The 21,909-nt window shown below is 36.4% G+C and overlaps 1 protein-coding gene across 1 annotated transcript in view; it reads right to left on the reverse strand.

The window, feature by feature from the left end:
* LOC121410277 overlaps positions 1–16,083 on the reverse strand; it is a 56,959-nt gene extending 40,876 nt beyond the window's left edge. The window contains exon 1 of the mRNA XM_041602260.1: positions 15,303–16,083. The gene's annotated coding sequence lies outside the window, so the exon portion shown is untranslated. The remainder of the gene's footprint in view (positions 1–15,302) is intronic.
* Positions 16,084–21,909: the final 5,826 nt, after the last annotated feature.

Below are 21,909 nucleotides of genomic sequence, written 5' to 3' on the forward strand. Positions count from 1 at the left end.
AGTTTCGCTTATTTTTCACAAAACTGTGAATGACATGCATAATCCAGTCAATGTCCCTCACTTTTTCGTTCTTTTTATTGTATGAATTATACAATATTTCATTTTTCTTTACAGATTTGTCAATAAAGACCAACTTGACTATAAAACCATATGCTAATTCCTCATGTTCAGGGAGGAATTGACAATAAAAAGGAGGAAATAAGAATATTAATTTAGTAGCAAAGCAAACACATTTAAAATTGACACATTGTTTCACACCGAGTTTTCTACATTCTACATGACTAGATAATGCTATGGGCTGGCTGATGTCAACTCAACTATCTTTTCGTTCCTTTCATGAAGTTATCCTTTCATGACGTTATAGTTGTTTAGTTTGTTCCTCGTCGGGAGACATGTTTTACACAAAATATGAAAATATCGAATTACGATTGATGCACATGAAAAAAAGTCTGAATATGACATCAGCCCAAATATTGCATATATATAGGCATGCAATCAAGTTTTTTTTCACAAAATATTTCTAAACTGAAAAATTCAATAACTTTCTTTCTTTTTTTTTTTACTTTCCATCATCAGATACAATCCTTGGTAGCTGCACAAGTGCATATCAGTTATCGGCGCCAACTGAATATTGGACACAAATTTATGCGTCATATTGCCATCACGTGACTCAGCGCTCGAATCATTTTTTTTCCGAGAAGAGGCAGCGCGGTCCAACCGGAACCGACGCTCGTCAGACGGGAATTTATGGTGGTGGTGATTTTCTACCTGATTGCTAAGAAAGCATGAATGCTTGTAAGCAAGCAACCAGAGGACCGACGGCTTAAATTCCCCTTCGAAGGACCACTGAGGATTAATGCCATACCAAAGGGCACTAGCGCACCAAGTGGGAATCGAACCAGGGTCACCGGAATACGAATCCCCCGCTCTACCGACTGAGCTATCGCGCCTCCAAGACGGGAATTTAAACTTTAGAAAACATTTTTTACGGCAGTTGGAGGACTTTCATAGTTTGGAATATTGACTAGAAGAACTTGAGTTACAAGGAGCAGTTTGAACAAAGTTTTCCTTGGACAGAAACTTTAAATTTTCTGTGTGGATTAGACACCACTTGAACGGTAGAGCTTCGCCGAGTCTATCAGGACCTCTCTGTGGAGTTTGTGATGGGTCTATGGACGGTTGTTCTGCCCTTGATATTTGATTTGAACCTGATAATTTTGTGAAAATCAGCGGACAGGGAAATGTTTTGAACTTTGTGGAGCTATGGAGGAAGATTTTCTCTCTTGATATTGGATGAAAATAAGTTTTAAAGCCAGAATTTGTGATGCTGCAATCCAGGATGCATGACACCACCATCAGAGAAAGATCAGATCATGGAGGAACATGATGAGACTAAACAAATTTTGCTGTATGAGTGAGTCCTTTTACCCGTAGAACAATACGGCAATAACATGATGATATTTATGAAACTTTGAACTTCATGGAAATTGGTTAGGTGTATGTTTTAGTGTCAGGACTTGTAGCGTAAGTTAGTTTAGCCCCCCCCCCCCTCCTCGTAGGCGTAGAATAAGTGCCTGACCGAAACGTATTCTTTTGCCGTTTCCATAAAGTTTATCGTTCAATATCAAGAAGATTGCTGTGTTGTCACCTACGGGTAATCAAATTAATTTTCATAATTTCTATTGAATGTATGCCGAAAGCTTTACAACTTTTTTAAGACAAAAAGGTGGTAAGGCTTTTATCCAGACAATTCTCGTTGAATTGTACCTTACGATTTTGTGTGTTTCTATAAACAGGGGCGGTGCCAAATAGAGGGGAAAAGGGTTTCATTCAGTATGATTTTTAAGTAATGAAAAAAAAAAGAGAAAAAATGATTAATGGAAAAGAATTCAGAGATAATTTGAGGTCATCAAATTGTATAAGACCCTTATCATTCAATCGAGAGAAAGGATGACGTCACCATTCCGTTCTCTTACCCCTTATGATAATACAATGGCACTGCCCCTGAATGGAAATATTTTACCACGCCAAGATTTTGGCTGGTGAAATTCGTGTAAAAACGATATTCGATTATTCGATCGTTAATCGATTCCGCGTCTGAAAGTCGTAGAAATCACTTTCTTTTCGTTTGGAATTATTCGTTTCGTACGTCTACTTTACAAGGTGAGATTTATTACATTTACTTTATCATTTTTATTTTTTATATTTCATTTTGCTATATCGATTATGATATCCGTTTCGTAGGTGTACAAGGTGAGGTCTGTTACATTGATTTTGTCTGTAGTTTTGTATATTTCATTTCGGTATGTCGATTTTATTCGTTCATTTCATTGCTATATATTTCTAATCGAATGGTCATTGTGCGGTTCATTGCTCAGTCCAAAAAAGAGTTCTAGGCCCATGTAGAATAGACATAAAGCTTTCGAGATTGACAACAGTCAATGTTCACATTCAAAATATAGCAGGGATAACTTAACGACTATAGCTTATAATTCCACTTCATAAATGCAGATATAGGTGCTAAGATTGTAATTGTCTAAATTGTTGTTTGGCAGTTTGAAATTATAACAACAGTCCCATTCACGTAATATAACAACAGATCTAGACATTGTTAAGATGATTGGTACTTAAATTGGAATTTGATACACTTTAGGCCGTCATGTTTATCTAAAAAGAAAAATGAATATGTAATTATGACTACCTGGCAGAAAGCAAAGTCGAAATTTCTTTCTGTTAAGACCTAGCTGAAACAGGAGCAGAAATAAAAAAAAGTTTAATGGTAATGATTGTGATAGTGATAATGATTATAAGAAAAAAAGACAATGATATTTACTTAATATTCTAGATCTATTGATTAATCAGACATTGAGACCCAAGCTACATATCATGTTTTGTGTTTTGGCTAGTGCAAGACTTGTGTATTCAGATTTAAAGAAACTCTTATAGCCATGTTATTTCATTATAATATGGAATTTTCATTTATATTCTAGCTATACATACTTGATAGAAACCGATATAAGAAGCATGCAAGTTATTTCTTAACACATATATTTATGTTTTGTAGATCTAGTGCGTAATTTACGTTCAAATTTATTTTCTGTGAAAGCCTAGGGCTAACAGAAGTAGAATTAGCAAACAAGTTTATGGTGATTACGATTATGATAGTGACTAAGACATTTTATTTCACATTCTCGATTTAGTGCTTAATTTATGAATTATTAAAAGAATCAGAACCAAGCTATTTCATAAATTACATGTCTTTTTTTGTTTTTCCATTAAAAATTTAGTGCATGATATGTATTCAAATTTATGAAAACTGTTATCAACAAGCCATTTCTTTTTTATTAACATTGAATTTTGTTTTATGTTCTAGATATTTAAGCATACTTTATTTATTACAGTTCACAGAAAACTAGGAGCCATTGTCATAACCAAGCTATTTCATTAGCTTGAAATTTTGTCTAGTGCATTTAGAAACTTATTAGAACCAAGATTTTTCATTAACACGGATTTTTGTTTTATATTAAAGTGCATAATTCAAATATTCAAATTCTTAGAAACGGTAATGACAACCAAGCATTAACATGGATTTTTGTGTTTATGTTTCAGATATGGAATGCCCAAAATATCTACAGGAAGCAAGTCTAGTTCACACCTAAGTACAATCGTATACTGCTATAGGTAATTACCATGACCACTGCTACACTCGTTAGTTTTTGCATGAATATGGGTCCAGATTCAACAACCAAATCATTCATGGCTTTTGTCAGCCTGATGATCGCGCAAACAGATACATGAACGAAGTTCATAATCTAAATGAAGTTATGAATTCTCTTGTTAAGATACATGTATAACATATTCATGACAAGAAGCTGGCTGCATTTTCTGTTTTGTCACCTGTTAAAAAGTCGTTTATTTTTAACATGACAGGGAAACTAGATCGACTGTAAGTTGCGAAGAGGGGAGGGGGAATACCCCCATACAGTATGTGGTTGCACCTTTCCACTCTTTTGACGTTTTGCGTTCCTAAAAATACGCTTATAGTGTAAATTCCTATTTTTTTGTAAAGTTTTCGTCTGTTGCTCTCGTTAATTTGTTGAGTCTTACGATGGGTTTTAAATTGTCACCACGCTGCATCGATCGTCTCGTTCGTTTGAATTATTGCGGTAAGTTTTATCGTATTAGCAATTTTTTTTTCATTTTCTTTAACAAACATTAATCGATGATATCTGTCTGTATTATCTTTTCATTCATGATTAAAAGTTTCGTATGTTATAATAGCACTCCCCTCACGTAATGCTAATAGATCTAGTCATAATTTCCACGGTTAATGAAACAAGGATTATAGATATCTGAAAAGTACCACATGCGTGTACAAAAGGGGGGGGGTTACCTGGTAGAATCATATATACGCCTAAATTGCTATTGCCCAAATTTCTATTTGAAGGCCAAGCTGAAATATAAATTTATGGAAATTAAAAAAAAAATGTTTAAAGTGATGACGATAGTGATAATAATTATCCTTGTCAAATCAGAGATACAACGAATTTTGTTTCATATTCTAGATCTACTTCTTAAATTATGGATTCATATTTACAATAACCATTATCAAAAACCAGGCTATTCTATTAACATAATTAACATAGATTTCTGTTTCGCATTCTAGATTTAGTGCTTGTTTTTGTAATTCCATTTAATTTATAAGAACCGTTATTAGAATCAAACATATTTCATTAACATGAAATTTTGCTTTATATTGCAGATCTAACCCATATTTTATTTCATTATTCAAATTTATAGATAAAATTTTCGTAGCCAATCTTTTTATTAAAATGAATTTTTGTGTATATTTTTCAGGTACGGAATAGGCCTACCCCGAATGAAAATCGAGCACTTCCAAGAAGGCAAGTCTACCTCTCACCTATTTACATAAACAGCAGTAAACAATATTATTGCAAATATAGAACATTATTAGACTTAATTAAGGTTTTAAGAATATCGGCCTTCAAGTATACTAAAATCAATCATGACTTCTGTCTTGTCGACCTGATCATACTGCAAAAACATGAACAAAATTCCACACGAGTGATTAACCTGTAGAACAATACCAGTACTATTTCATGATCTCGATGAAACGAAGAATTCTCTAAAGCTGGCTTGTGACGCCAAGTTTACTGTCGGGCTATCAAGGCTATCAACTCACGCACTTCTCAAATAGGCGTCTCACAGTTTAAGCCTGTATGAAACCGGATCGTTTGATATTTATTATATTATATCCATTTGCTGCATTGTCACCTGAAAGTTAATAACTTTTTATGTGACTGGGAAAGTTCGATTGTTCCAGAAAGTCGAGGGTGGCGCTTGATGTAGAATCGTTGGGCGTTTTGTCTCCCAATTGTTAGAATTTCGGTGAGCAAAAACCAAACAAAAAAACATTACCAAAAACGAACAAAAGCAAACGAAAATCGTTAGTACAATTCGTCCGTCCATTCGTTCATCCGTTCGTTGGGTCTTTCGTATGATCATTCGTTTTTTTCGTTTTTAATCATGCTCAACATGGATGCGTCAATCGTCTCGTTCGTTTGCGTTATTACGGTAAGTGTAATCTAATGAGCACACTTTGACAAATTCTTCGTAGATATCAATCACTGATATTAGCCTTATCTTATTCATTACTCACATTGCTGTTGTTCAAATTTAGAAATTTAGGTCTGACATTTCACATAGAACAAGCCATTGCACGTCATGCAGTGATGGAGACTTAAGTATATTAACGTGAATCGAACGGTTTGGGACAAAGTAGGCTAACGTTTATAGTGATCATAAACAAACGAGCATTACCGTTTGATTAGATTTTTCCCCGATCTAAGTCACAAAAATAGAAATAGAAATAAAAACTACAAAGCAGGACGATAATTATCTGACAGCATTTTGCAAAGTTGATTTTATATTTTAGATCTATAGTGCATGAGTTATGCAATTGAAATTATATTGTAATTAAGTAAAATTAATTAATCAACTAATCATTTGACCAAAATCTTTATCACCAGTTTCTTGTTTACGTCGTACAGGTCTGAAAAGAGAATGCTTCTTCACACATTTTGGCGAGAAGCTTCGGCTGCAACAATGTCGACTTATCTTCACGCAGTTTGACGAAAAGCTTCGGCTGCAACCATGTCGACATATCTTCACTCAGTTTTGACTGCAACCATGTCGACATACATGTATCTTCACATAGTTTTGAGAGAGCTTCAGCTGCACCCATGTACACTCTGAAAATAATCATGAAAGGGAACCAAGCTCTGCGGAAGACCATCACTTGCAAATTGACTTTGACGTAATGCCACAGCAAAGCTTGCAGGCCTACAAATGGACATTGTATGAAATCATTTAAAGAGAAAGGAAATTAGTAATTTACATCTTTTGGTAGTGTATGGTTGACTATACGATATGTTGATTATTTGGTTTAATGAATGGTAAACATGGTAAAAAATGGGTGTAACTATTTGAGTGGTAATTTTAGATCCTAAGGGGGTCTAGCTATTTGAGGTGGATTCTCTTTGACAGATTAGCGATTCAACACGTCGCCTTTTCATCATACATCAACAAGTCTTCTTTCATACATGTCGCCCTGTTATCATAGAGAGCAACATGTCGCCCTTTCATCACACAGCAACAAGACGACTCTCATATAGTTCCAGTATTACAACGTGCCACCCTTTATTTATAAACATGTCTCCCTATTATCACACAGCAACAAGTCTCTCATATCGCCTTTTATCATAGAGCAACAAGACGCCTTTTATACAACTAGTCGCCCTTTAATCAGGTAGCAGCAAGAAGAATTCCTACAACATATCGCCCTTTCATCATAATCTAGCAGCAAGATGCCTCTCATACAACTAGTCGCCTTTTCATCAGGTAGCGCAAGAAGAATTCCTTACAACATATCGCCCATTCATCGTATAGCAAGGAGTCTTCTTTCATAAAACATGCCGCCCTTTCATGAAAAAAGTAGTAACCCTTTCACGCAACATATTTCCCATCATAGATGAATAAGTCGGCTTCCTATACAACAGGTCGCCCTTTCATCATACAGCAAGAAGTTGGTTTTCATACAATATCACCATTTTATCATACAGCAACAAGTCGCCCTCTCATCATACAGCAACGAGACGCCTCGCATACAAATAGTCGCCCTTTCATCAGCAACATGTAGCATTCTCGACAACATTTCGCCCTCATCATACAGTAACAAGTCGCTTTCCATCATGTCCATACATGTTGCCCTCTGATCATGCAACATGTCGCCCTTTCATCATACAGCAAAAAGTTGCCTTTCATAAAACATGTCGCCCTTTCATCATCGCAACAAGACACCTTTCAACACCAGCCGCCCTTTCATCATTCTGCAAAAAGAATGACAATTCGCCTTTAGTACAACTGTCGCCATGTCATCCAGCATCAAATCGCCTTTCATACAACTAGTCACCCTTTCATTATTATTTTATAGCAAGGACTCCCCTTTCCTAAAACTAGTCACCCTTTCATGATAAAACAAGTTATCTTTCACGCAACATGTTTATCTTTCATCATAGATGAACAAGTCGGCTTCCTATACAACAGGTCAGCCTGTCATCATAGATCAACCTGTCATCTTTCATATAATATGTCACCTTCATCATATAGCCACATATTGTATTTCATAAAACATGTCAACCTTTCACCAAACAGCAACAAGTCGCCCTCTCATCATATAACAACACCTTGTCTTTCGTGCAACATGTCGCCCTTTCATCATATAGCAACAGGTTGTCTTTCATACAACATGTCACCCTTTCATCACACTTTCAAAGGTAAGTAAGTGTTTAAATGATATGACATGTCTACATGCCAATCAGGTGAACCTTTTCAGAGCATGATTTCAGTGATATGACATCTCGTTTTTACATTAATATAATACATAAGGAGTCATACAACTCCATAATAAACTTAGTCGATTCAATGATCTCCCTTGACAAATCATTAGAAATATTTTTTATTAAAATATAAAATTTCCCGTGACTCTGGGATGAATCCAGAAATATTGAATTTTAAATAGAGCGTCTAGATATTCTCATTAACATATTCATATTTCAGTGTATTCCATGATTTTGAATGGAAAATCCGAAGTGGGGTCCAAATGACTAGAATTTGATATTTATCTAGCAGATTCTTTATTTTAAGTCTGCTTAACAGTGTCATTTCTTTTAAATTCATGATAGCTCTGGAGGCATTACCATCGCTGTAAGACATCGATGCACAAAAACACTGCCAGAATGATTTCAAGACCTGAATCGTTTTATTTTTCAGGATGGATGCATTCAAGCATAATGCCGATGAACCTACAGGATATCATTCTGTTACCATCATAATATCTTGTATGATATCAATGACTTTATTTTTGTCCAGAATAGACACTTCAGATTTTATTGGCGGTATTCCAGTGTGCCTTGCTATTTACATAATTTTATGCACTTATTCCTCTTTTATTCTAAAATTCAGAGTGGCGATTACAAAGACAGAAAGTCCCATTTTAAACGTAGGCCTATATACGCTCTTGTTGACTGGAATTTAGTTCATTTTCTGTTCATGTACTTTTGTATCTTTTTAGGCTGGACCAGTTGCTGTGTTTACCTTTTTTCATATCACCCATGTAGCAACTTTATTTATTTGGCGATTTTCCAGCGAACCTGCTAACATATGTTTCTTTTTCTCATCTTTCATTCTGATAGATAAAATCAGCACAGATGGTACAAAGTATTTGTCAAATGCATGTACCTAGACGATATTTCAATTATTTGTAACTATATTAACCTCCCTTTTTCGACAGGTTTCGGTCTAATGGCTCTTCTTCTTTACCAAGGTGAACCACTTCAGCTGATATTGGCGGCTTTTCATTGGCCCTGTTAACATTGGTGATTCTTCTTTTTCTTAGGCTAAAAATTCCGTGTGGTTATTGGCGTCTTCAATAGACCTTGCTGATGTGTTTTGTTTACCCTTCTTCCCAGTGTGCCAATATGATGCGAATGTATTAATAGGCCTATGTTTTCAGATGTCCTCATCAAAAGCAGAGCGGCAGAATAGGAGGGACATTTTAGTCATTGCAGTCATACTTCTCCATTTACCTTTTAAATTGCATTTTATGTACTGTACATGTATCTTTATCAAAACAGTTCTCTTTACAGGCTTGATAACTTACTTTTATCGTAACCTTAGAAATTATCTGTTATGTACCTAGGTCCTATGATAACCAATTTAGTCTTTATAGGCGGTGTTTCAGCCTGCCTTGCTAACATGATATGCATTTATTTCCCTTATTTCATCCTCAAAAGCAGAGCAGCGGATCCAAATAAAGAAATATATCTTATAACTATACTTGTTGTACTATTTGATTGCTATATAACATACACTAAAAGTGTATGTATATGAGGACCCCTCGGTAGACCAGCAGCACCATGATTGATGCTGCTGAGGAGGGCCATCCTCCCGTTTTCTATTTACCAATCCATATGTATAATTTTATATGTATTATCTGTTTTTAACGGGAATACATTCAATTCACTTGCATAATCACTTATTTGCTCCGTAACATTTTTTTTTCACGCTAGGTGTGTTTTTAAGCACAATTTTCTTAATGATTCATATTAACCTAGAGTAACCATTCCGACTTTAATTGACGGTCTTCCAATGAACCTGTACATTTTCTAAGCTTATTTTTAATGTAATTTAATTTTCAATAATGTAGATTTACTTGCCATTCATTAACCGTGATCATTCTTTTCTTCAGATTTGAAGCGTTGTAAACATATTATTGATTATTTACCCAGGTTAGCCACTTCAGCTTTTGTTGACGGTCGTTCAACAAGCCCAGTATGATATAACATTTATGTTCCCCTTGATAGCATTTTTTATGTACCTCAGGTAGCCAGTTCAGCTATTATATTTGTACTCTGTCAGGACTGTTGTGTGTGTGTTTTTTTTACTCTGGCCCCTATACTACACAATCGACCTCTACGCCCTAAATATAAACAACCCCTCGAATAAGGGCGTGAAAAATAGTGAATATCGCGATCAATGGGGTTTGGTACATGGTGGAGAATGAAGAGAGGGGGAGAGAAATGAACTACCAACGGATAGAATCTAGACTAGCCAGTTCAGCTATTATATTTGTAATCTGTCAGCTGTATTGCTAACACACTGGGATAGGTTTTCGTCATTAATTTCATTAGTATTCATATTTATCCATGCTGTATGTTTTATTGGTTGTCTTGTAATGTCTGAATGTTGATTAATGTTATTTCCTATCCTGCATTCTTACAGGGAGAGCGGGTCATTCAAGGTAGAGCTCCTGCTTAAAAGATAATTTTTCAATTATGTATAGATTCCCACTATGTATAATCCAGACCATTCATGACATCCTCTTCTCACTTCGACTTATTTGGGTTTTTGTTGTTTGTTTGTTTTCTTGCAGTATTTCAGCATGAGAGCACAATCAGCTGATTATTTGATTAAATATTGTAATAATTATTTTTTTTTTAATCTCTATGCACTCTACCACTCTATATTCGCCTGCGGCATGCGCCTTGCCTGTCGAGTTTTCGTCATGACTTTTGACGGTTGCCTTCGCCCTGCCTTTCCGAACTCCGTCGCTTTTGCCGGCTGGATTCGCCCTCCGTGTCCCTTCTCCGCCAATTACCGTCTTATACCTTCTTGCTTTGCCTTTGCACCCCCCCCCCCCCCCTTGGTAAAGTAGACTGCGTCAACCAAAGCTGCCATCGTTACTTCGCATGCTCCGGCTTCATTGGATCTATATTTAATCTGTGATAGGCCTATCTATGTCCATTTGTGCATGTCTGTACATATTTATGTATGTTTGTAAATCTGTATGTCTATATGTGCATATTTATGTTTATATGTGCATACTTATGTCTATATGTGTACATTTATATCATTTGGGCATATTTATGTCTGTGCATGTTTATCTATGTTTGTAAATTAACATTAATAGTATGTCTATTTGTGCATATTTTCATCTCAGTGCATAGCTATGTATGTTTACATGTTTTATTTATCTTCTATTCATCTTTCATTCATTAGGGGTTAAATAATAACCATATTTTACATTACGTAATAATTTTGTTATTTATTTCGATTTAGCATCACCTTTCTGTTATACTAACCCGGGGTCAAGCTACTACATTCACGAGGTGACTCTGTTACGTGCAAGGGTGTTACTAGTAAAATGGACGCAAGGGGCATTAACAATAATGCAGATCTGGTAATGCCCTTGTATTCAAGCAGCTGTGGATGTGACTGACTTATGTATATTTATTTCTCATATGGTGTTTCTTATGACAGTAATTATTTCAAATGTGTTTTAAATATAATCTACAGATCTGTAAGATAGCAGTTTCAATTTTAAAGAAATAATTTCCTTCTCCTTATAGAATGATGAAAGAGCTCTCTAAAAATTAGACACATTGGCCCGTATTCTGAAGTCGAGCTTAACTTAAACTCAGGTTTAAAGTTGTAGTTTAAGTAAGGGAAGTATCAACATTTTTATTAAGTTGTGTGTTTCTTGTGTTTACTGTGCTGTTTCCCTGATTCATCGATGGTGAAGACATCTATTTATACTTCCTACACAATAATGAATGATTTGAGAGCCGAATGAGCATGAGCTGAAGTTTGATATCTCTACTGTTTGTGATGATGTAACAATTGGCTGCCCATGCTTAAACCACAACTTTAAACCTGGGTTTAAGTTGAACCCGACTTAGAATACGGGCCAGGAAATCTGTCTGTTTAAACTTTTGTTGTTCTCCCACAACGAAACAAGGCGTAGTGACGATACAAAGACTGAAGCTTTCGGTCTTAGGTTGTTTTATAATCGAAATCATTTTTTCTCTTTTTCCTTTTTTTCTGAGATGTAAACAGGTTAAATGAAAATCCTTTAAAATTTTGAAGCATAAGGTCATCCACTGACAAATGAATGGGTTCATTAAAAAATAAATAGATAAGTCCCGTCATTTGCTGAAAGGGAAAATTTACCCCTAAAGAAAAGTTTGTTTAAAAATACCAGAAAGTAATAAAAAGTATAATGGGGAATGATTTAGGAAAGTCCATAAGAAAGAAGGTTATTGAAATTTGAAATGTTCATTTGGGACGTCATTCTACGAGCAACTTCCCCATTATAATGCGTGAATTTCATTTTTTTTTTATAGTTCATCTTGACTTAAGAACATCCTTCAGGAGCTGGTGTGCAAAGACGGATATTTTGATATACTGAAAGCGCACAAATATTTTTAATTTTTACATTTTTTTACTGCACAATGTATGGGGGAGCTGCACGCATCTTACGTCACAAAACTCAGAATTCAGATTTTTATTACATTTTGTTTTATCTTTGATTTTCCTCACACCTTTACCAATATTGTTATTATCTCTGCTATTTTAGATATATACAATATACTTTGATCTTCTCGACAGGAATGCATTTGACAACATTAGGACGTGTATCGTCTGAAATTATTGCATATGGGCAGAGTGAACATTCTAGATTTGTTGCATTATATACATAAGCAAAAAGCATAACCAAGTATTGTCTACACTGTAATAACTGGTGGGTGTTTCATGCAGCTGTTCGTAAGATACAAATGACTTTATACATACGACTGGTGATCCTTTCTTGTGCTATGTGATATCCATATGCAATTGATTTATGACCTAAGAAAATGTTCCATTCGTGCGTTAAGTCATGCGTAACTTTACGAACAGCTGCATCTTGGGTGTTAAAACTGACATTGCTGTCTCTAGGACCTTACCCTGAGGCGTTAAAATATCACTCTAGAGATTGAACATAACACCAAAGTGTGTAAATGTAACAACCAAAGGAGTTGTAATAGCAGGTATATGTGTTAAACTAACACTCAATTTAACACCTGTGTAAAATAACTGTTGTGGTCCTCTGTGTACACCGGTTAACACCACATTTTTTTGTGGTGTAATGTGTCAACATTTTTGAATGGGCCAGATATGATGTTTGGGGAAAAATTCCTTTAAAGGGGAAGTTCACCCTGAAGAAAAGTTTGTTGTAAAAATAGCAGAAAAAGTAATAAAAAATATTGGTGAAGGTTTGAGGAAAATCCGTCAATGATTAAGAAAGTTATTAGAATTCAAAGTTTTGAATTTGTGACGTCATATGCGAGCAGCATTCTTACAAAGCGAATGGTAAAAAAATATATGAAATGTCATTTTCTCAGAAAATTGAAAATGGTTTCTACTGTGCCTTTTGTATATCAATAGACAAATCATTCCACACCCGATCATAAATAGAAAACAAAATAAAGTTATCAGGAACCGTACAAAATTTGAAATTCATTGATTTTTTACCATTCGCTATGTAGGAATGCTGCTCGCATATGACGTCACAAATCCAAAACTTTGAATTCTAATAACTTTCTTAATCTTTAACGGATTTTCCTCAAACCTTCACCAATATTTTTTATTTTTTCTGCTATTTTTACAACAAACTTTTCTTCAGGGTGAACTTCCCCTTTAAGAAAATGACCTCTATAATAGGTAGTACACACATTTACATTTCTCATGGATTTTGATCAGAAAACAATTCATATATTCGCCTTATTTGTCTTTTTTCTTTTAGTCTTCCTTTTTATTGCGTCTCTTGGGTGCCCATGCCCCCGAGCCCCCCCCCCCCATCATCACCACTCCATGAAAAGAGTCGGTTTTGAATTGTGTACCGAGAAACATAATTGTCCCCCTTCATCCATCTATTAGTAATTACGTCTTAATACGTCTTAGGCATTTGTCCCAGCCTTTTCATATCACATCTCGTAAGACATGTAAGAGGCATTAAAAAGCAATCCAGTGCATTATTATGGTCAGTCTAAAAAGTTGTTTTGGCAACAGTTCTTTGACTATTAAGTTTGTTTGCTGACAAAGATTTTCGTGGAGAATGATTTACTTTAAAATTATTATTCATTAGTATGCAATCTTCATGATTCGTAAACCAAACTTTGAACAGAAATATTAATCAAAGGGCGTCGTATGCTACCGTGACTATTTTATGGACATACTCATGATAACTGACAAACCTGACGATGTTCTAATTTTTATTTCCTACTTCATTTTCAGAAATTGCTATTAGAGCAGTTTGGTAACTAAATTTACTTGTGCTCCGCAAGAATAAATCATTCATTTTCATTATTATTTGATATCATTGTCTATTGTTATAAGTTATTGATCTTTGATTGGGATAAAATGACTAGTTAAATAACTATGAAATAAATTAATCATGTAAATTCATATCTTTTGCATTCATTTGAATCGTTGTAGTTCCTCAAAGCTTTGATGTATTCATATACAAAACCGTTTCCAACTTGGAATTCAAACGTCATTTCAGGGGAGAATTTGGTTGTTGTTGTTTAGTCATTACTTCATTAAGGTTCAAGACATTGATAAAATAGCAAACAAATACATAAAGAGATCATTGGCCTGTATTGGCCGGAGTTTTTATGGCAAATGCTTTATGCAAGAGGCCCCAGATTTTTTCGATTAAATAAACGATGAATAATTAGGCCTACATGGGTTATAGAACAATACAGACAAATACATATTTCATGGAATGTTATAAATGCTGGAGATTATTAAATTAAAGCTTTTGATTTCCAAAAATACCTGATTGATATATATTGATTGATTGATTAAATTTATTTCCGTTAAAAAAATAAAATAATGCATGTGAAATTGACAAATGCAAACGGATGACCCTATTCACTGAAAGTTTCTAATCAGGTGAGTAACGTAATTATGGGATAAAAAGCTGAATTTGTCATTATACATGTATAGCATTCGAACACTCTAAAAATTCGAATGTTAACTCAACATTTGAAAGGTTGGAGGAGTGACATCCTTTTCCAAGTGTTACATCCAACCTTGTATAAAGCTGAATCCAACATTTTAAGTGTTGGGTATTTAAAGTGGTAAATGCAACATTTAGAAAATGTTGTCACTCCTCCAACCTTTCAAATGTAACATTTCTCTTTTTTATAGTGAATATATTCAGACAATATTGTTTATGGCACACACACAAGCTTGTGATATCGATAAAGAGATAAAGGAATACTTTGTATAACAATACGAACTTAAACTCAGATAGGACGAAACGGACACAGCACCCCTTTGAACAAAAAAAATAATAATTTTAACGATATTTGACACTAAAATATGAACAAAACACTTACCAACTGGAGATGATAGAAGTACTGAGTTGTAAACGGCTTTTATATTTTCCGTAATAATCGTGCAATATTAGAGCATCTTCCTTTGCGGACATACATGAATCTCCATAACTTAGTCATTATTTTTGTCTGTATATTCCAAAGTTATCCACATCATTGTTTATCTTGGACTCTACCCCTTCTGGCCATGATGGTAGTAACTTTTGAGTCCGTCATGTCCGTCAATATCGATCTATGCGTTTGATTTGAAAATACATGGTTACAGATTCGCAGACGAGTTAATTTCTCTCAAACAAAATGAGACGATATTTCAGCTCACTTAACAAAGCCAGATCCTGCACCCTCCACTGGACAGGTCTTGTGACCCGACAAGAAGAAGAAGAAGCTCACTAGGATGGCATGCACACAATTATATGCAGAAATCCAGGAAAATTCTAATTATCTTGAGACTTATCTCAGTGTGGTCATCGTTTATGGTTTAGATAAACCATTAACTTTGCCAAATTGTATAGAAACCACCGATTCGTCTTAGATAGGTCATCGTGAAAAGCTCGTCTAGAATGTGTGGTGTCGAGATCTGTGCGTCTTTAACCATGTTAATGACAGAAAGGTCTTATAACCAAAGTGCAACGAAGGAGAAAATAGCTTATAAAATCCGCACGATTGATGCTCCACAAACGTCGTTTTGTTCGGAAGTAGATTTAACACGTCTCGAAGTATATGCTTTTCGGGGAGTTGTGTTCTGCCTCCAAAGTAATATTTACGTTGTGTACGATTATATTTGTCTGAATACAGACTTCGCTGATAGGAAAAAAAAGAAAAAAAAACGAGAAAATAGACGTTGGAAATACTTCTCTCGTCTTCTTCCTTATTTCAATTTGAGAACAAAGTTAAATTTTGGCTGAAACAAGATTACACACAATCCCCTGATCCGCGAAACGGCTCAAAAGAATATGAAATTTCTTTGACAAGTATAATTGACTTGATGTCAATGTTTTATATGATAGGTTATTCTAAGTCCCCGGGGGGGGCACTTACATTGACGAGTGGATACCATGCGCGACCAAAAAACACGTAAAAAGGATGTCCTTTTCACGATAGGGCACGTTACGTACGTAACGTGAAAAGGGTGTCAAAAACACAAAAATTATGAAAAAAGGGTATCTATTTCGCCAGGAAAATTACGTGTTTAGGGTCGAATTTGCGGGGATGATAAAACAAAATTAAAATGTTTTATAAAGGATGTCCTTTTTGCCCCAACACTACGTATTTAGAGTCCTATTTGCGCGAGGTGTAGAAGGTGGGGTCGTACTAAACCAAATAAGGTAATTCAAGCCGACAACCAAAGGACCCGTAGCAATAAAACATTCCTGTACTTGTTTAGGGGTTCATTTTAGGGAATATTTGCCAAGAGTATCGTTTTGTTTCCAATACTTGTTAAGGGTAGGGTTTCACACGCCAATACTTGTTAAGGGGTGCATTTTCAGAATATGGAAATTACGTGTTTAGGGTGCTTTTCGAGACCCCATGGTCGCGCATGGTATCCACTCGTGAATGGAAGTGCCCCCCCCCCCCCCGGGTCTAAGTCTTACACTTTTCAAATGACACAAACTTGCCAATATAAGCAGTGTATATTATAAACCTCGTATTCCAGTTGAAAATAATATCCTTAAAATCATGATTTTTTTTAGACATGTCTGCAAAAAGACTCGTACAAACGACGTCAACTATTTACTCTACACTTATGCCAGAAATTTAGTTGTGAGCAAACATACCCCTTTCGGGGCCATTATGTCATTCAGATTAATGGATCGATACTATTGAATACTGGTTTATACTCTTACAAACGGAAATGCCCAGTTATTGACGATTATGTTTAGAGGTGTTAAAAATCTATTTGCACTTTGCAACACTTTAGGGAGCATTGGGAATGGTGAATGTTTTTTTCTTGGAAAATTCAAGTCTGCTTTTAAAAGGCAATCATTCATTTTCAGGAGAAAACTGTTGATAATTTCATTAATTGATTTCTCTTTATTTTCGAGAGTATCCCATCAGTAATTCAAATTCGGTTTGACATGGGGGTCCTCCATTGGAAAGAACATGCCAACGCTGCCTTTGAAAATAATTCAATTCGATTAAATTAAAAAAATGTTATTTCAGTTTAATATACATGTAGTATCAAATCCAAACAATGTTTGCACTAAATATTCAATCTAAAAATAATGATAAGAAAATAATACATGGAAACGATGAATGAGGAACAAATGACAAGTCTATTTCGGGACTTTCAAGTTGCTGACCCGGATTTTATTGGCTTTAGGCTGATAGACAAAAGATATCTTCCAATTCTCGAATCACTTGCAATAATACAGATCTAAGCTTATTCTATGGTTTTATTGACGCCTTTTCCATTTCCAGTCCGCAAAGCCAACGATGAAGAAGCACCCAAACACCTGGTAAGCCCGATATTTCAGACCCCTTCAATAGTAAGGGTATATAACTTAATTATTAGACCATGCAAATATATTTTGCACATAAAAATGCAAATTCATGGTTAGTTTCAGGGAGTGTAGCGAACATACAAGATAATTCATGATTTTGCAGGGGAGCGTAACGATGAGAAGTTGACTTATATTTCTATAAAATCTTGTCTTTTTGCCCTCTGGCTTTGCCACTGGGGCCCTACACCAGTGACTGGAGTTGAATGTGATGGCGCTCTTCAATTTCTCCAGAATATACGCGCCAGCCGCCACCTTCGTGAGTTGCGACGTACTCATTCAAGGAACTGCATTTATGACTTCGGCTCACTATAAAAAGAAAGTAACAATGAAACGTAGAATCATTAGGTGGCAATAATTAGTAAAATAAGCAAAATTCATGTAGCAAATTTGAAATAATCATCTACGAGATCATCTCAGGGCACATTACTCAAAGCTTAGCAACAATCGGAGAATATTTTTTTACGATTGATTGCATTAACTACAATGTACATTCAATTTTGGAAATCAAACTTACGATCGCTATTAACCTGTACAGTGTTACAAGACCCACTCAGGTCTTTTCAAGATGGCGCTATATAACCTTTTCCAATTTGTTAGACGAAGCCCCACGGTTTGAATAGTCTGCCGTGCTGTGCAAACCCTGATTCGTATGTAACTAGATGGTTACTGCGAACGCCAAGCGCGAGCAGAAATTTTTATTAACTGTTCTAGCATTATCGAAAAGGGACTTGTTAGGGACTGCTTACAGTTATCCACGAAGACGGTATATATTTCAATAATGCGAACGCGAAGCGCGAGCAAATAGTTTTGACATTCCGACCTAAAAAAGAAGGTCATTCTAAGCACTTTTTGTATTAATGAATGGGATAGGTATGTAACTAAACAATTGATGCGAGGAAGAAAATTAAGATCTTAGATCTAAAAGTGGGACACTCTATTCATATTTTGTCAGTCATAAATAGGATATAGTTAATTGGGTATCATTAATAATGCCATCGTGAGGCGTGAGCAGACAATAATTGATATTCAGATGAGAAACTGGATAATTTAAGTACATTTTAAATAAAGAACATGTAGGCTATCGCGCATGTATTAGATTTATACCTAGAATCTGGGCATTCTGAATACATTTGTTTAATAGAACATTATGGAATACACGTAGTAGACAATATGAACTTGGTATATCAAACAATGTGACCACGCAGCGTGAGCTTAAAGCCCCTTTTACAATTGACATACGACCTGTTTATGACCGCCTGCAACATAAGATTAACATAAGATTAATCAAGAATCACCAAACATCCTGCATGAGTTTCACGTCACATGACCAAGGTCAAAGGTCATTTCGGGTCAATGAACTTTGGCCGATTTGGGGATATCTTTTGAATTACAATCAAAACTTTAAAAGTTTTTGGATCTGATTCATGAAACTTGGACATAATAGTAATCAAGTATTACTGAACATCCTGTGCAAGTTTCAGGTCACATGATCAAGGTCAAAGGTCATTTAGGGTCAATGAACTTTGGCCAAATTGGGGGTATTTGTTGAATTACCATCATAACTTTGCAAGTTTATTGATCTGACTTTTGAAGCTTGGACATAAGAGTAATCAAGTATCACTGAATATCCTGTGCAAGTTTCAGGTCACATGATCAAGGTCAAAGGACATGTGAGGTCAATGAACTTTGGCCACATTGGGGGTATTTGTTGAATTACCATCCTATCTCTGTAAAGTGTATTGGTCTAGTTCATAAAACGTGGAAATAAGAGTATTCAAGTATCACTAAACATCTTGTGCCAGTTATAGTAGTTTTCAAAGTCAGCACTGCTGCTATATTGAATCGCGTGATGCAGGTGAGACGGCCAGAGGCATTCCACTTGTTTCTTGTTGTTGCACGATCGATCTCTTGGTGTCTTGCGAACTCTCGCATTCGTTGTAGACGAATGCACGAATTTGAGGTGGTCGGACGTGGTCGTGATTGGTCGCATCTGAATTTGAACATGTTCAAAATCCAAACGCGATCAAATACGATTGATTTATTCGCATTAGGTCGTACCATCGGTCGGGCGATCATCGTGTGAGTGTTGTTCAACGTTGTACGACTTGGTACGAGAGGTGGCACAACAACGTATAGTCGCATTTAGTCGACTGGAGGTTGTTCAACGCTTGCACTGTGCTAGAGACCTACAGAGACCAGTCTTGCGACTGGGTGCGATGATATAAGACTGTTGCAAGACCGATAGAAATTACGACTTACAACATTCCACTACCGTTGCATTGGTATGTATGCGACCGTTCAGCCCCTTTCACAATTGACTTCCGACCAGTTTACGACCGGCTGCAACAGTTTTATCTTGTTGCACGATCAATCTCTAGGTATCTTGCGAGCACTCGCAGTCGTTGGAGACGGTCGCACGAACTCGAGGTGGTCGTGACTGGTCACATCTGAACTTTGAACATGTTCAAAATCCGAACGCGATCAAATACGATCGATTCACTCGCATCAGGTCGTATCCGGGGTCGTACCATCGGTCGTGCGATCATCGTGCGAGTGTTGTGCAACTTTGCACGACTTGGTGCGAGAGGTGGCACAACTAAGTTTACTCGACTGGAGGTCGTACATCACTTGCACATGGGCTAGCGACCTACATGTACAGAGACCTGTCTTGCGACTGCATGGGTGCGATAATATATGGGCCATAAGACTGTTGCAAGACCGGTCGCAACGGCTTACAACATTGCACTGTCGTTTCATTCGGATTTATGCGACCGTTCCCCTCGCAATCCCCCGTGCAACACTCGCATGTGATCGCACGAGCACAATAGGATCATAAGCGACTTATACTCGTGCAACGGGTTTACTGGTTGTTTTTGTTGTACGACAGCTGTTGCAACTGTGAAAGCCTCTGTGTGATCTTATGAGATGACTGGTGATCGATGCCTGTTGCAGCCTGTCGCACGACCAAAAGGTCGCAAATGGTCGTACGTCAATTGTGAAAGGGGCTTAAAATGCTGATATGTAGACCATAAAACGGACATTTTACAGAGCACTTAAATTTGTAAATGAAAAAAAAAATAGTGAAAGCTCGATGTCCGAGCTAAAATATGTTTCGTATATTGACTTCAAAGCTTGCTCCATATCAGCCTATTGATATGGAGATATGAATCTCATCGAACAGGCAATTCTAGCGCGAAGCGCATGCAAAAATTTTATATAGTAATATGGAAGATTTGTTTTTTTCTTTGCAAGTCTTCCACTCACATTATTTCATTCACTCGCCTTCCTCTTATTTTCCTCTTCCTTTTTTTTCTTCTGTCTTCTTTTCCTTTTTTCTTTTCTTCTTTCTCCCTTTTATTTGCTCTGCCATTTTGTCAGGGGGGGGGGGGGGCACATTAGGGACACACCTAATCTCAGGGGGGCACGTGCCCCCATGCCCCTCTCCACCCCCCCCCCTCCCGTAGCTACGCCACTGCTGGATGTGCAGGTTAAAATAATTTGTTTGCTGAAGGCCCTCGATCTCGCTCAGGCCAGCAACTTTTATATGTGCTAGTCTTAGTGTGAAGACCCACTTGTTGAATGGAGTCACTTCCATTGGCGAGTGGATACAATGAATGAACGTGGGGTTCCGAAAAGCACCCTAAACAAGTATTTTCCATGGTCTGAAAATGCATCAAACGAGATCGTCTTTACGTGTTTTTGGGGTCGCGCATGTTATCCATTCGTCAATGGAAGTGTCCCCGGGCTTGTTGATCGAAGTTTCAATCAGGGTCTGTGCCTGTAGACTTACAGCTTTATTCAATTATTTATTAATTCTTCCAACCATGGACCTATAGGTCCATGTTCCAACTGACTATTCAACCATTGATTCATTCAAAGAGTTTCAACAAGTAAAAGATTTGGTAAAACTTTGCAATATCGAGGTCAGGAGATGATCAGTTTGGATATTGAAAACCAATTACAAATCGTATTGCGTATGGGGAGGGTAGGGGGGGGGGGTTCCATCCCCATCATATCAGTTGACGTGCACAAAGTACATCAAATCAACATCCGTTTTCGATTTCGCGCATGTTCACTTCTTCCTTTTTAAACCCGTTCCGTCGCCGTTG

This window comes from Lytechinus variegatus, chromosome 1, assembly GCF_018143015.1.
Source record: "Lytechinus variegatus isolate NC3 chromosome 1, Lvar_3.0, whole genome shotgun sequence".
Classification (NCBI taxonomy): Eukaryota; Metazoa; Echinodermata; class Echinoidea; order Temnopleuroida; family Toxopneustidae; genus Lytechinus; species Lytechinus variegatus.